Consider the following 13,348-nt stretch of genomic DNA (forward strand, 5'->3'; position numbering starts at 1 on the left):
TGGCCCGCGGTGTGTGACCTGGGCCAGGCAGAGAGTCGCGCAGCGTAACAGGGTGTTATGCCCAAATTTGCTGCCAAGGTGCAACACAGCGCACCTGCTCCTGCTTTCATTATGTCATCTCGGGTCGAGGCCAAACACAATATTATTGCAGTACTGCATATTCAGGCTGCATTATTCAATTAAACGTATATCCGCTGCTATTGGTGATATGTCGACAATTCTATGCGCGTTATGCCCCAAATTCGCTGCCAAATACTGTGCACATCATCCGGTTTGCACAATGTCAACTCTGTGTCCAGTCAAACCCAGTGTAATTGAAATTTTGCAGATTCTGTCTTCCATGTTCAATTAAACGTATCTCCGCTGCTATTGATGGTATGTCGACAATTCGATGCCCGTTATACTCCACATTTGCTGCCAAATGCGACGCACATCATCCGGTTTGCGCTATGTCAACTTTGAGCCCTGTCATATACAGCGTTATTGCCGTTTTGGTGATTCTGCCGGAAAAATTCAATTGAACGTATCTCCGTTTCCATTGGAACTATGTCGACAATTCGATGCGTGTTATACTCTACATTTGCTGCTAAGTACAACGCTCCTGCTCCTGTTTGCATTATGTCAACTCGGGTCGAGGATAAATCCAATGTTTTTGCAGTACTGCATATGCAGGATTCAATATTCCATTGTTCGTATCTACGCTGCTATTCTTGATATGTCGAAAATTCGATGCGAGCTATACCGCAAATTTGCTGCCAAATGTAGCGTACATCAACCGGTTTGCGCAATATCAACTCTGTGTCCTGTCAAATCCAGCGAAATTGCCGTTTTGGAGATTCTGTCGGAAACATTCAATTGAACGTATCTCCGTTTCCTTTGGGGATGTGTCGATAATTCGATGCGCGTTATACCCCAGAATTGCTGCTAAATACAGCGCACATTGACCGGTTTGCTCAATGTCAACTCTGCATCCTGTCAAATCTACTGTTTAGCATATTTAAGCTTATGTATTCAATTAAACGTATCTCCGCTGCTATTGGTGATATGTCGACAAGTCGATGCGCGTTATACTGTTACGTTCTTATTGTGTAGGCTTTGTTTAATTCAATCAAATTTAAATTTTAATTTTGTTCAATTTATTTTCTGTTTAATTTGAATTTAATCGGAAGGGAAAAATTGAAATGATATGATTGTATATGAAATATTGACTTAAGATTTCCGATTAATACGGTAGTTGCTGCCTCCAGAAATAGTCTAAGCACTATTTGAATTTGAGAAAAAAAATTTTTCTTTAAATAGTTTATCAATATATTAATTACTTATGGGTAGCGTTAACTGGTGTTTAGGCTACTGATAGATAAATTCCACGTTCGCGGCTAACCTACTATGTGCACGGGAGAGGATTAAAGTTGGACAAAATGAATATTCGATTTCGTTGCACGGAATTTATTTAAGTTTGAATATCGGATTATTTAAGTTGTTATAAATATATATGTATATGTCTGGTTTACATTAGAATTAGGGTTAGGGGCGTGAAACGAATCTTCGTTTGGATTACACGTTGTGGTTATGCAATAGAGAAGACATCGACTAGTGCAAATACGATTATCAGAGAATCGGATAAGTAACCGTGGTAATTAGATACTCGAGAAACTAATGACAATGATCCTAGGTTCAATAACGAATCCGCGGTCGACGGGATAATAGATGAACGTGCTCACAAAATCTAAGTCGGACGCGTAATATTCACTGGTCGTGAGGTGTTACTCTTTTCGTCGATGAGATCGCGAGAGAGAATGAGTTTCCGTCCCGATGATGCCACAGAGGAAAACTATAATGGGGTGTGTCTAAAGACACGAGATCATCGGATTCGTCGAGAAAAGCCTCCGTTCAGAAAGTAAGGGAAATTGGCGTTGCTGCTAATTGGTCAATCTCCATATCGGTGGTTAGAAAAAGATGCTAGCCGCCCTCGAGGAAAAGTTGCTAGTGGGAGACGCCGTTCGTTGAAAAAATAGGTCTCCTCTATCTTCTCGTAGTTGGGACAAAGACTGTTTGTTTGAAGGACTTTAGTTAGCTAAATCTTAAGATTTATAACGGGCCCTCGAGCTAGCCGAACATGTACTGCGGAGACGCATCGACATCTGGCAATCATCTTACTCGAAGAATAGGGTCTGCGTGTGGCGAGCCACTGGACAGAAACCGTTGGAATGTTCACTGTCGCGTGTCGCCACGAATATTTCTTTTAAAGAGAGCTATAGAATTACTCCATACCTTTGTTAGACAAAGCGTTCATCCCTTGGCCGCGGCTTCGTTGGGCGACAGACTGTCGCCTCGAGCCAGAGCTCACTATCACCAATCTCGAACAATTACAATCGGATTGAATAACTACAATTGTTTAATTACTGCTATAGTAGACTCTAGGTTACAATGTTGCGTGATTATCCAAAATTCCAAAGGCTCCGGTGTTCTTTCATCTCCGACATGTATATATTTCTAGCAGTGTGATTTTAATTTAGATTCTTTAGCGATGTAATGTTGTGTATTTGAGGTTATGTGTCAATTATTTGATTACATATATGTGTCGGAGATGAAAGAACACCAGTGATTGATTGTTCACGAGGTAAGTTGCACTTTTATTGTTTTAGTTATTCGTTGAACTAACACGTTTTACATTCAAACAGTAATTGGAGCACTCGTAATAATCTTCTTTTCCTTTTTAGGTTTCCGCTATCTGTGTTATTCGACGAACAGTGTCACGCTTCCACAGTATTGTTATAACATTTAGTAAATGTTGTATTTTGCATTAAGGCAATTGAAGTTTATTCGTTCATTTATTTTCAGCTGGCTGTCGTACATGGTGTTCCGCAAACAGGGATCCATAACCTATTTGCATATAAACCTTTTTGTATAATGATTACTTGTTCACAAGATAACTTTCACTTTCACCTTTTTAATTATTCATTGAATCAACACGTTTTATATTCAAACAATAATTGGAGTAGACATAATTTTCCTTTTTTCTTTTAGGTTTCCGCTATCTGTATTATTCGACGAACAGTGTCACACCTCCTTTTGATTTAACCACAATATAGTTATAACATTTAGTAACCTTGTATTTTGCACTGAGACAATTGAAACTAATTTATTCACTTATTTTAGGTAGCTGTCATACATTACGTTCCACAAACAAGGATCCATAACCTATATTTGCACATACACTTTCTTGTATGTTGATTACTTGTTCACAAGGTAACTTTCACTTTCACTAGTTAATTATTCATTGAGTTAACACGTTTTATATTCAAACAATAATTGAAGCACATATAATAATGTTCCCTTTTTCCTTTTAGGTTTTCGCTATCTGTGTTATTTGACAAACAGCACTACAACATACACTACTGCACTTCGTTGCCCACTGAAATCACTTTATTCATTGCTTATGTTATGTTTCGATTATGCGCTAGTTTTAGCTTGTTTAAGTGCACTGTTCGCGGAATCCCTTTTACTTCAATCTTGACGTTTTGGTTCTGCAAGATTTCTAGCACTTTATGTGGTCCAGTATATTGATCGGAGAATTTTCCTTTACTAGGTTCTTTTAGTAGATATATCGAATCTCCTATTTTAAAATTTTGAGGGTTGGTTCGTCGGTCGTAATATTCTTTTGATCTTAGTTTGGATTTTATCAAATTTTCTCTTGCCATTCGTTGTACGGTGTTAATTTTATCGAACAGATCTTCGAGATATTCTGCGTATGTTGGCTCCATGTTCTCTTCGATTATTACTTCACCAGTAGGTTCTCTGGCTAGATGTCCAAAAACTAATTCGTGCGGGGAGAATTTCGTTCCTTCGTGTACAGAGGTATTATAGGAAAACATAGCTAATTCCACCCATTCGTCCCAATTTCTGGAATTTTCAATGTATAATTTGAGATATTCAATCAGTAAGTGGTGAGATCTTTCCGATCTCGAGATTGAACCGTTACTTTGTGGATGATATGCCGTCGTGGTATATTGTTTGATGCGGAATCTCTTTGCTACTTTCTTCATTAGTGAGGATGTAAAGTTCGTTCCTTGATCAGTGAGAATAGCTCTCGGTGACCCGAAACGACAAATAAATCGCTTTACAAAAGCGTCCGCTATCTCGGCTGAAGAGATTCCTCCTAGTGGAATCCCGATTGAGTATTTTGTTAATAAATCTTGGATAGTTAATATATATTCATTTCCCTTTTGAGTTTTTGGTAATGGACCTACAATATCCATACTAATCTTGTCGAACGCTTTACCTGGTGTGTCTGTAAATACCATTGGTTGCTTTGCTTTTATTCTTGTGAGTTTCTTCAATTGACATTCCTTGCATGTTCTTACGTAATCTTGAATTTCCTTTTTCATGTTTTCCCAATAGTAGTGTTGTCGTATTCTTTGATAAGTTTTTGTTATTCCTTTGTGTCCTGCTACGCTTGATTCATGTTTTTCTCATATTATGTTGTTCCACGCTTCCACAGGCGGGGTAATTACTTCCCCAGTGCAAATGGTGATAGTTAAGGTTTTTTCCATAAATATTTCCTTTAATTTTCTAATTGTATATCGCCAGGGTATTTCCTCCAAGTTTCCTTTGCTAATGCTAAACGAAGTTAACTGTTTTTCATTTACTACATCTAATAGAGATCTTAGCTAGTTTAATAAATTTTCTGGTGTTATTGGAATATTTCTATTTTCCTTTATCGGTAGGGATACGATGTATTTCCCGGAATCGTAATTCAATCTTGCCTTTTCCAACATTAAATCTTCATAACGAGGCAATTTCCCCGTCTCCTTCATTTCTAAGGCTCCTTTATCTATCGGATTGCCATGTACATCTATGAATATTACTTTATGGTCATTTACTCTCGTAATTGAGTCTCGGGTTTCTGAAATTTTTAGTTCCGCAATTATCGTAGGTCTCGTGTCCTTTTCTCGTTGTTGAATTAGTTCTGGAATTACAGTGGAGAGCTCTTCTTCGCTTGTTGTATCAGTGTCTTCTTTTTCTCGATTGGTTATTCCTCTATCTGTACTTACATCGATTTCTGCTAATGCTTGGTCAAAATGTTTTATGGGGTGTCACGTCCCGCGCTACGCACGTGCCGTACCGAAAAACGGAAAACAGCAATATACAAATAACGCGAGCGACAATTTGAATATTCAAAACGAATGAACGATACAACGAAAATTGAAATTGTTTAAATAAAAGTTTAATTAAATGTAGTCATATATAGAGAATTAGTATACGAGGGCAAATAAGAGATAATAAAGTTAAAATAGGTACTCTAACGAAATAGTAAATATAAAGAGTACAACATAACTTATAATTTCATAATTCGACTCATAAGGATAAACTATGAAGAACCAATTAACCAAAAGTGACTCACAAATTAATTAATAAATCACGACATAATATTATATTCAATCAGGATAACCTACAATTCGACAATTTAATCAAATCTCGTAATAACTTCATGAACAATTCAAAGGAAAAGAAAAAGGAATGGAACGATAGGAATACACACCTTTATAACAAACAGGAAATATCAAGCAATTTAATATACAGCAAATATGGACATACAAAACCACAATAAACAAAATATATCTTATATACAACTAGATATAAAATATATAAAACACCTAGGCATATTAACACACTTCAATAAACCAGGCACTATTGTCAGAATCAACACACGAAACGTCAAGATTAAAGTAAAAGGGATTCCACGAACAATACACTCGAAGAAGTTACAACTAACACAATCGAAACAGACCACAAGAACGATTTCAAGAGACAACGTAGTAGGGTAGTATATGGAACAACACTGCTTGTCGAATACTGCAGATAGTGGTAACCTAAAAGGAAAAAGGAAAATTACTATGCGTGCTCTAACTATTACTTAAATATAAAATGTGTAATTCAATAAAATAATTACAAAACAGTGGAAGTGGAGAATACCTTGTGAACAATTACTCATCGTAGAAGGAAGTGTATATACGAAGACAGGTTATGTGTCTATATCCATAGAACATAATCTACGACAGCCAGCTGAAACAAATGTAGGAATTAACTTTAATTGTTTCGATACAAAACATAATACTACTAAATGTTTATAACAATATTGTGCCTAAACTAAAGGAAGTGTGACACTACTTATCGAATCATGCAGATAGCAGAAACCTAAAAGGAAAAGGAAAATTATCATGTGCGTTATAACCATTAATTATAAAATGTGTAATTCAATAAAATAATTACAAAACAGTGGAAGTGGAGAATACCTTGTGAACAATTACTCATCGTAGAAGGAAGTGTATATGCGAAGACAGGTTATGTGTCCATATCCGTAGAACATAATCTACGACAGCCAGCTGAAACAAATGTAGGAATTAACTTTAATTGTCTTGATACAAAACATAATACTACTAAATGTTTATAACAATATTGTGCCTAAACCAAAGGAAGTGTGACACTACTTATCGAATCATGCAGATAGTAGAAACGTAAAAGAAAAAGGAAAATTACTATGTGTGTATTCTAACCATCATTTAAATACACAACATGTTAATTCAATAAAATAATTAAAAGCAGTGAAAGTTAAAAGCACCTAGTGCACAATTAATTATCGTAGAAGGAAACGTACATGCAGGAATTTCGCAGAAACAAACTGTGGACCTACTCCATAGAACATAGTATACGACTGTCAGCAGAAACGAATAAATAAACTAACCTCAATTGCCTTAATATATATGGAAGAAAATAATACTATTAAAAATTTACAATTATATTTCGATTAAACTAAACGAAGCACAACAATCAATAATTGATGCTCGACAACAAACTTACAGTTCGCTAATGGAAAATAAAACTGAAAAAATCAAGAAGTTAGTGACATTATAATGAAATAACTCAGCGTTGACATAGCGGCCCTTAATAAGAAGAAATAAAATCAGTTAATAAGTGCAGGAAGAGTTAAGAAACAACTAAGATAGGTTAAGAGAGTGACGACGATAATTTACTACTCACATCGAAGAAGTTTATACCAGGGTCAACGCAGTGATGAGAAACCAACTACCAAATTGGAGTAAATGTGTACGAAGAATTGAAGTTGATACTACTGGAATGGTCAAGAAGACGTGAGAAAGTGGAAAGTTAAAAATTAGTGACATTATAAGAAACAATTCAACACCAACGGAATGGTCTTAGCAAACAAGAAAAGGTATCTTATAAGTTAACGAGGTTTGTATGCAATGCATCGTTGAAGGAAGTGTGCACGCAGGAACTCCACGAGTATGAAGATATCGAAGGTAATAAATACCGAGGTAACCAATTATAACCTAAAAAGGGGAAGAATGTTGTAAACCATCTTGGAATAGAAATAGATAATAATAAGAAGCTCGGAAGATACTCACATCGGAAGATATACATTAAAACCGACGCCAGTTACAAGAACCCTACTACCAAACTTAAGTGAATACTTACGGAATACTGAACCAGATATTATCGAAACAGTCAAGGCAGCGACAAGAAACTGGAAAACCAAGGAAATATTCTGACATTATAACAGAACAATTCGATGTTAGCAAAGCGGTCTTAGCAAACAAGATAGTGGACAGACTATTTTACTATACAGATATTTACAAAATATAGTGTTATATATATATATATATATATATATATATATACTTACAATTCTAGGATAAGTAGAAGTAGTCTTGATAAGTGTTAGACATGTAACGAAGAACCAGAAGATACCAAACGCGCATGATGTAACCGTTCCAAGTAAAGGACTCAGCGATGAAGGATTAGAATTGTAGAACCTATAAACAATAAAGATTTTAACTAGCAATGTATAAGATTAGCTCCTAAATTCTATGTAAAGGCTGCAAATTACACGCACAAGGTAACGACAACTTCATAACAAAGAAACAGAAGATAGCCAATAATATAGGAATAGGTTATGAATTAATCAAAACTGATTAACTGAGTATCAACGACAAACGCGATTAAGATAAAAAATTATTATATTGTACTAAGTTAATATAGTATAATTGTATTAATTCTGGCGTAGAGAAATAAGGTTATGTTACGCAGTAGAACTGGTAATAACAAACTATGCACATATTACTATCAAATTAATTAAGCGAACACTCTATAAAAATAAATTACTCAAAACACACCAATAAAACAGTGCTATTGATAAATTATAAAATTTAACAATAACACATGCCACATGCTATTATATTTGTCGGATCATCACTGGGAATGGGGTTGTGGGCGTCAAATGAATCTTCTCGAGGATTAGCCATTGATACAGTACACACAGGCGTAGTTTATTGCAATGATAGAATTATTACAGTCTTAACAGTTGATCACGGCGGTTCGGCACTCGCGACGCTAGTGACGATGTTCTCGGGCTCAATAACGAATCCGCGGCCAACGGGATGACGACAGACCGTTCACACAAAGTCTAAGTCTGAAAATAATCACTGATCGCGAAGGCGTTACTCCTTGATCGATGAGATCGCGAGCGAGAATGCCTTTCCTGTCCCGATGATGCCACAGAGGAAAACTATAATGGGGTGTGTCTAAGGACACGAGATCATCGGATTCGTCGAGAAAAGCCTTCGTTCAGAAAGTAAGGGAAATTGGCGTTGCTGCTAATTGGTCAATCTCTATATCGGTGGTTAGAAAAGGATGTTAGCCGCCCTCGAGGGAAAGTTGCTAGTGGGAGACGCCGTTCGTTAAAAAATATGTCTCCCCTATCTTCCCGTAGCTGGGACAAAGACTGTTTGTCTGTTTGAAGGACTTTAGTTAACTAAACCTTAAGATTTATTACGGGCCCTCGGGCTAGCCGAACATGTACTGCGGAGACGCATCGACATCTGGCAATCATCTTACTCGAAGAATAGGGTCTGCGTGTGGCGAGCCACGGGACAGAAACCGTTGGAATGTTTACTGTCGCGTGTCGCCACGAATATTTCTTTTAAGGAGAGCTATAGAATTACTCCATACCTTGTTAGGCAAAACGTTCATCCCGTGACCGCGGCTACGTTCGGCGACTGACTGTCGCCTCGAGCCCAAGCTCATTATCACAATTCTCGAATAATTACAATCGGGTTGAATAACTACAATTGTTTGATTACAGCTATAGTAGACTCTAGGTTACAATGTTGCGGGGTTATCCAAAATTCCAAAGGCTCCTGTGTTCTTTTCATCTCCGACACGGCCATCCTGACTATCACACGTCCTCGTGTGTAACTAAAATATCGTATTTCTTACATTAGATTCGCTACAACCGACATTGTTTACGATTTAACTAAATGTCTAAGTAAGTCAAGGGTCCAGTGCAATAACAAAGTTTCGTTCGGAGGTTTGACAACAGAAAAATAAAAGAGAATAGGAATTTGTAATGTTATAATTTGTACTCAAAGTGTCAGGTGCGTTCTGTGAGTCGCCAGTCAGACCATAATGACACAACAGATCATTTTCGATTTCGTACACTGGTGAACCTCAGTTTGTTGGATCATATTGCCACGTTGGGTGCATTACACCCAGAAAGTACGTAAGCCCACTCAACGGGTTACAACAAAAGCACGTAACCCCACTCAACGGGTTACAACAAAAGCACGTAACCCCACTCAACGGGTTACAACAAAAGCATATCAACCCACTCAACGGGTTACGACAAAAGCACATCAACCCACTCAACGGGCTACAACAGAAACACATCAACCCACTCAACGGGTTACAACAAAAGCACATCAACCCACTCACCGGGTTACAACAAAAGCACATCAACCCACTCACCGGGTTACAACAAAAGCACATCAACCCACTCACCGGGTTACAACAAAAGCACATCAACCCACTCACCGGGTTACAACAAAAGCACATCAACCCACTCACCGGGTTACAACAAAAGCACATCAACCCACTCACCGGGTTACAACAAAAGCACATAAAACCACTCGGTGTATTACTATGACCACAACGCAGTGTTAATGATCCTCTGAGGTCAGTGTACTTGCATCGTTATTATCACCGCCGTCGTCATCACCGCAGACGTCTAACTCAGCAGGGACGCAACCTTCTGGCATCTTTCTCAGTCTGTCGTGTCTGTCCTTATATGATCGTTTGCCGTCTAAGGTTTTTAGGGTATATCTATCTCCTTCCAAAATCTCTGCTATTACGAACGGACCCCTGAATTTCGGATCTAACTTCGTCTGGTTCCGTTCCTCGTTCTTGCGTAATACGAAATCGCCAAGGTTGAACCTAACTATTTTAGCTTTGTTTTCGTCGAACCTATCCTTATCGTATTTGGCGCTTACTTCTATATTCTTTATCGCCTGCTGTCTTACATGGGAGATATTTACCTCTCTTTCTTCGATACTGTCGGGTAGGGATAAGCCGTAGGGTCTCGCTGTTTTACCGATTAGTAGTTCCAACGGGCTTGACTTAGTCACGCGGTTGGTGGTACAATGCAAGGCTAGTTGTATTTCCCCGGTCGCGTCTTGCCAGGACCGCCCGGTGGTTTCTATTGTTGTGAACATGATTTTTAGCGTACTCATAATACGCTCTACCTGCCCGTTGGCCCTACTAGCTCCGGTCGCAATTAAATGGAGTTTTATGTGTTTACTTTGACAAAAGTCGCGAAATTCTTTGCCCGTAAAACATCTTCCCTGATCCGCTATTATCCGGCAGGGACTGCCGAACAAAAATATAGCGGACTTAAGCTCTTTAATGGTGTTAATGGAGTCTAACTTACGGGTATGGTGCAAATATACGAACTTGGTGAAGGCGTAGACCAACACAACGACGTATTCCTTCGAATCGTTTTTACCGCTTAGTTTGCCCGTTATGTCCATATGAACCGTATGCCAAGGTATACTGGTCTTAGGTATGGGGTGTAATTCGGCTTGTACTCTACCCGAACTCGCCTTTGAAACTCGACAAGCATGACAGTTCTCTACGAATTTGCGAACATACTTCGCCATTCCTTCGAACCAGTAATACTCGTACAGTTTCTCAAGCGTTTTATCCCAACCTAAGTGCATAATGGACTGGTGCACATGGTTAATAACAGACCACCTAAACCCTCTCGGAACGATGGGCAGGCAGAGAGTTCTACCTTTTCTCTGTATTTTACGATGAAGGGTGCCGGACCGTAACTCATACGTATTCGCGACGTCTTCCGCGAGCTCTTCGTTCTGTAATTTATCGACGATCTCGGCAATTTGTGGGTCGCGACGTTGTTCCGCTAGTAGCCAATCGTCGGAGATTTCGGTTAGGTTAATTTCTTTCTCTACGATTTTGCTAAACGTACTGCGATCCAAGTCTACGGAATTTCGCGAAAAGAAATCTACGTGGGCCATTCGTTTACCTTCCCGGTACATAATGTCGAAGGTAAAAGTTTGCAGGTAAGCCCACCATCTGTAAACCTTGTCGTTCAAGTGTACCTTACTACTGGATGCTTTCAGGGAGTTGCAATCGGTGACAACGAGAAATTCTCGTCCGTGTAAGTAATGACGGAAATGTTTGACGGCGTTTACAACTGCTAACGTTTCCAATTCGTAGGAATGATACCTAGATTCCGCAGGGCTAGTCCTTTTGCTATAATACACCACTACTCGATTTTTACCTTCGACCCTGTGCATTAAAATGGCTCCATATCCTTCCGAGCTAGCGTCCGTATGTAGTTCTATGGGGTAATTGGGATCAAATATCATTAGCACCGGCGCGTCAGTCAGGACGGAAATTACCTTTTGTCTTATCTGTTCGTGCCTATCCGTCCAAGGTATATTCTTGTTACTCGAGGTAAGTGCGTACAGGGGTTTCATTACTTGTGAAAATTTGGGAACGAAGCTTCGGAAATAAGAGGCCAAACCTATGAATTGTCTAAGTTGTGTGACGGTCGACGGTGCAGATAAAGAACTCAAGGCTTGTATTTTACCCGGGTTTGGACGGACTTCTCCGTTACGAATTACGTATCCCAAGTAGAGTACCGATGTCTTTAAAAAGGAGCATTTTGAAAAGTTAAAGGAGAATCCGGCGTTCACGAGGGTATCTAATACGGTGCTCAACCTTTCTAGAGCTTGATCTATTGAGTCGGCAATAATTAGGACGTCGTCCAAGTAAACAACAACGAACGAATACGCGAGGTCGCCTAAGGCGTTGAGAATGGCCCTCTGGAAAACGGATGGTGCATTTTTCAATCCGAACGGCATAGTCACGTACTCGTATTGCCCGTCGGGTGTAACGAACGCCGTATATTCCGTCGAATTAGGATGAATGGGAATTTGGTGGAATCCGCTGGCCATGTCCAGGCTAATGAAGTATCTCGCCTTCTGCAATCTCGCGATTTGATCCGCGATGAGGGGTAGGGGATACCGGTCCGCGACCGTATTTTTATTTAGTGCCCGAAAATCTACGCACAGTCTATCTGAGCCGTCTTTCTTCTTTACAAGTAAGACAGGGCTCGCGAACGGCGAGCTGCTCGGCCTCACGATTTTTGCTCTAATTAACTCGTCTATTCTCTCACGCACTATCCTACGCTCTTCTTCGCTAAGTCGGTAGGGGCTTCTTTGCACGGTAACATTTGGATCGATTAACTGTATTTCTAACTGGCCCGTGCTTACGCGAGTACGTGGGAAGCCCGTAATGAATGAATTTTTGAATTTCTCGAGAACAGAAATTAACCGACTTTTATCGTTACCAACCACGTCAGTGTCAACCGCATTGATATTGATCTCGTCTTCGGAGGTTTTACTACAGGCATTAATAGTCTTCGTTTTACAAATATCGACGCTATTTCGTGTAATAGTTACATCAAAACCCTGGCTTAAGATCTCGCGGCCAATCATGATATCATAATGCAAGTGACTATCGGCCAGAACGTGAAAGGTTATCTCCAATGTAAAACAGTTAATGCGTACCGTAGATAAGATCTGGGATGTACTCTTAACGCAGGTGTTTCCTATTCCTCGCATAACTACTATATCTGTCGTTCTCCTACCGGAGAATTTCGGAGCGACAGATTCTCTAATTAATGAGCGCTCGGCTCCGGAATCGAAGTAAAATGGGAACGACTCACCCAGATGACTTAAACTACCGGCTGGGGACTCCACCACGCAGGAGTTGACTTTACGCTCATCCTTGGGGCCTGGTCTACCGTCCCGTCGTGCCGGGCAGTTAGGTGCGATATGGCCTTCCGCATGACACCTGTGGCAAACCGCCTTGGACGGTGCGGCCGGTCGGCTTCCTTCCTGGCGTCGTGCATCCCTCTGCTGTTCGTTCTGCATCCTCTTGCGGCAGTCCTTTATTCTGTGTCCGA

General features: G+C 39.5%; 1 long non-coding RNA gene across 1 annotated transcript; it reads right to left on the reverse strand.

Annotated features, from left to right (window-relative positions):
* Positions 1 to 5,543: 5,543 nt before the first annotated feature.
* Positions 5,544 to 8,255, reverse strand: LOC117213240. The gene is made up of 5 exons (XR_004488613.1): positions 7,706 to 8,255; positions 7,498 to 7,546; positions 6,297 to 6,386; positions 5,977 to 6,066; positions 5,544 to 5,873 (listed from the first exon to the last, which is right to left on the reverse strand). It is a non-coding gene; the product is annotated as an uncharacterized LOC117213240 (long non-coding RNA).
* Positions 8,256 to 13,348: the final 5,093 nt, after the last annotated feature.

Source organism: Bombus bifarius, unplaced genomic scaffold, assembly GCF_011952205.1.
Source record: "Bombus bifarius isolate JDL3187 unplaced genomic scaffold, Bbif_JDL3187 scf7180000008546, whole genome shotgun sequence".
Taxonomy (NCBI): domain Eukaryota; kingdom Metazoa; phylum Arthropoda; class Insecta; order Hymenoptera; family Apidae; genus Bombus; species Bombus bifarius.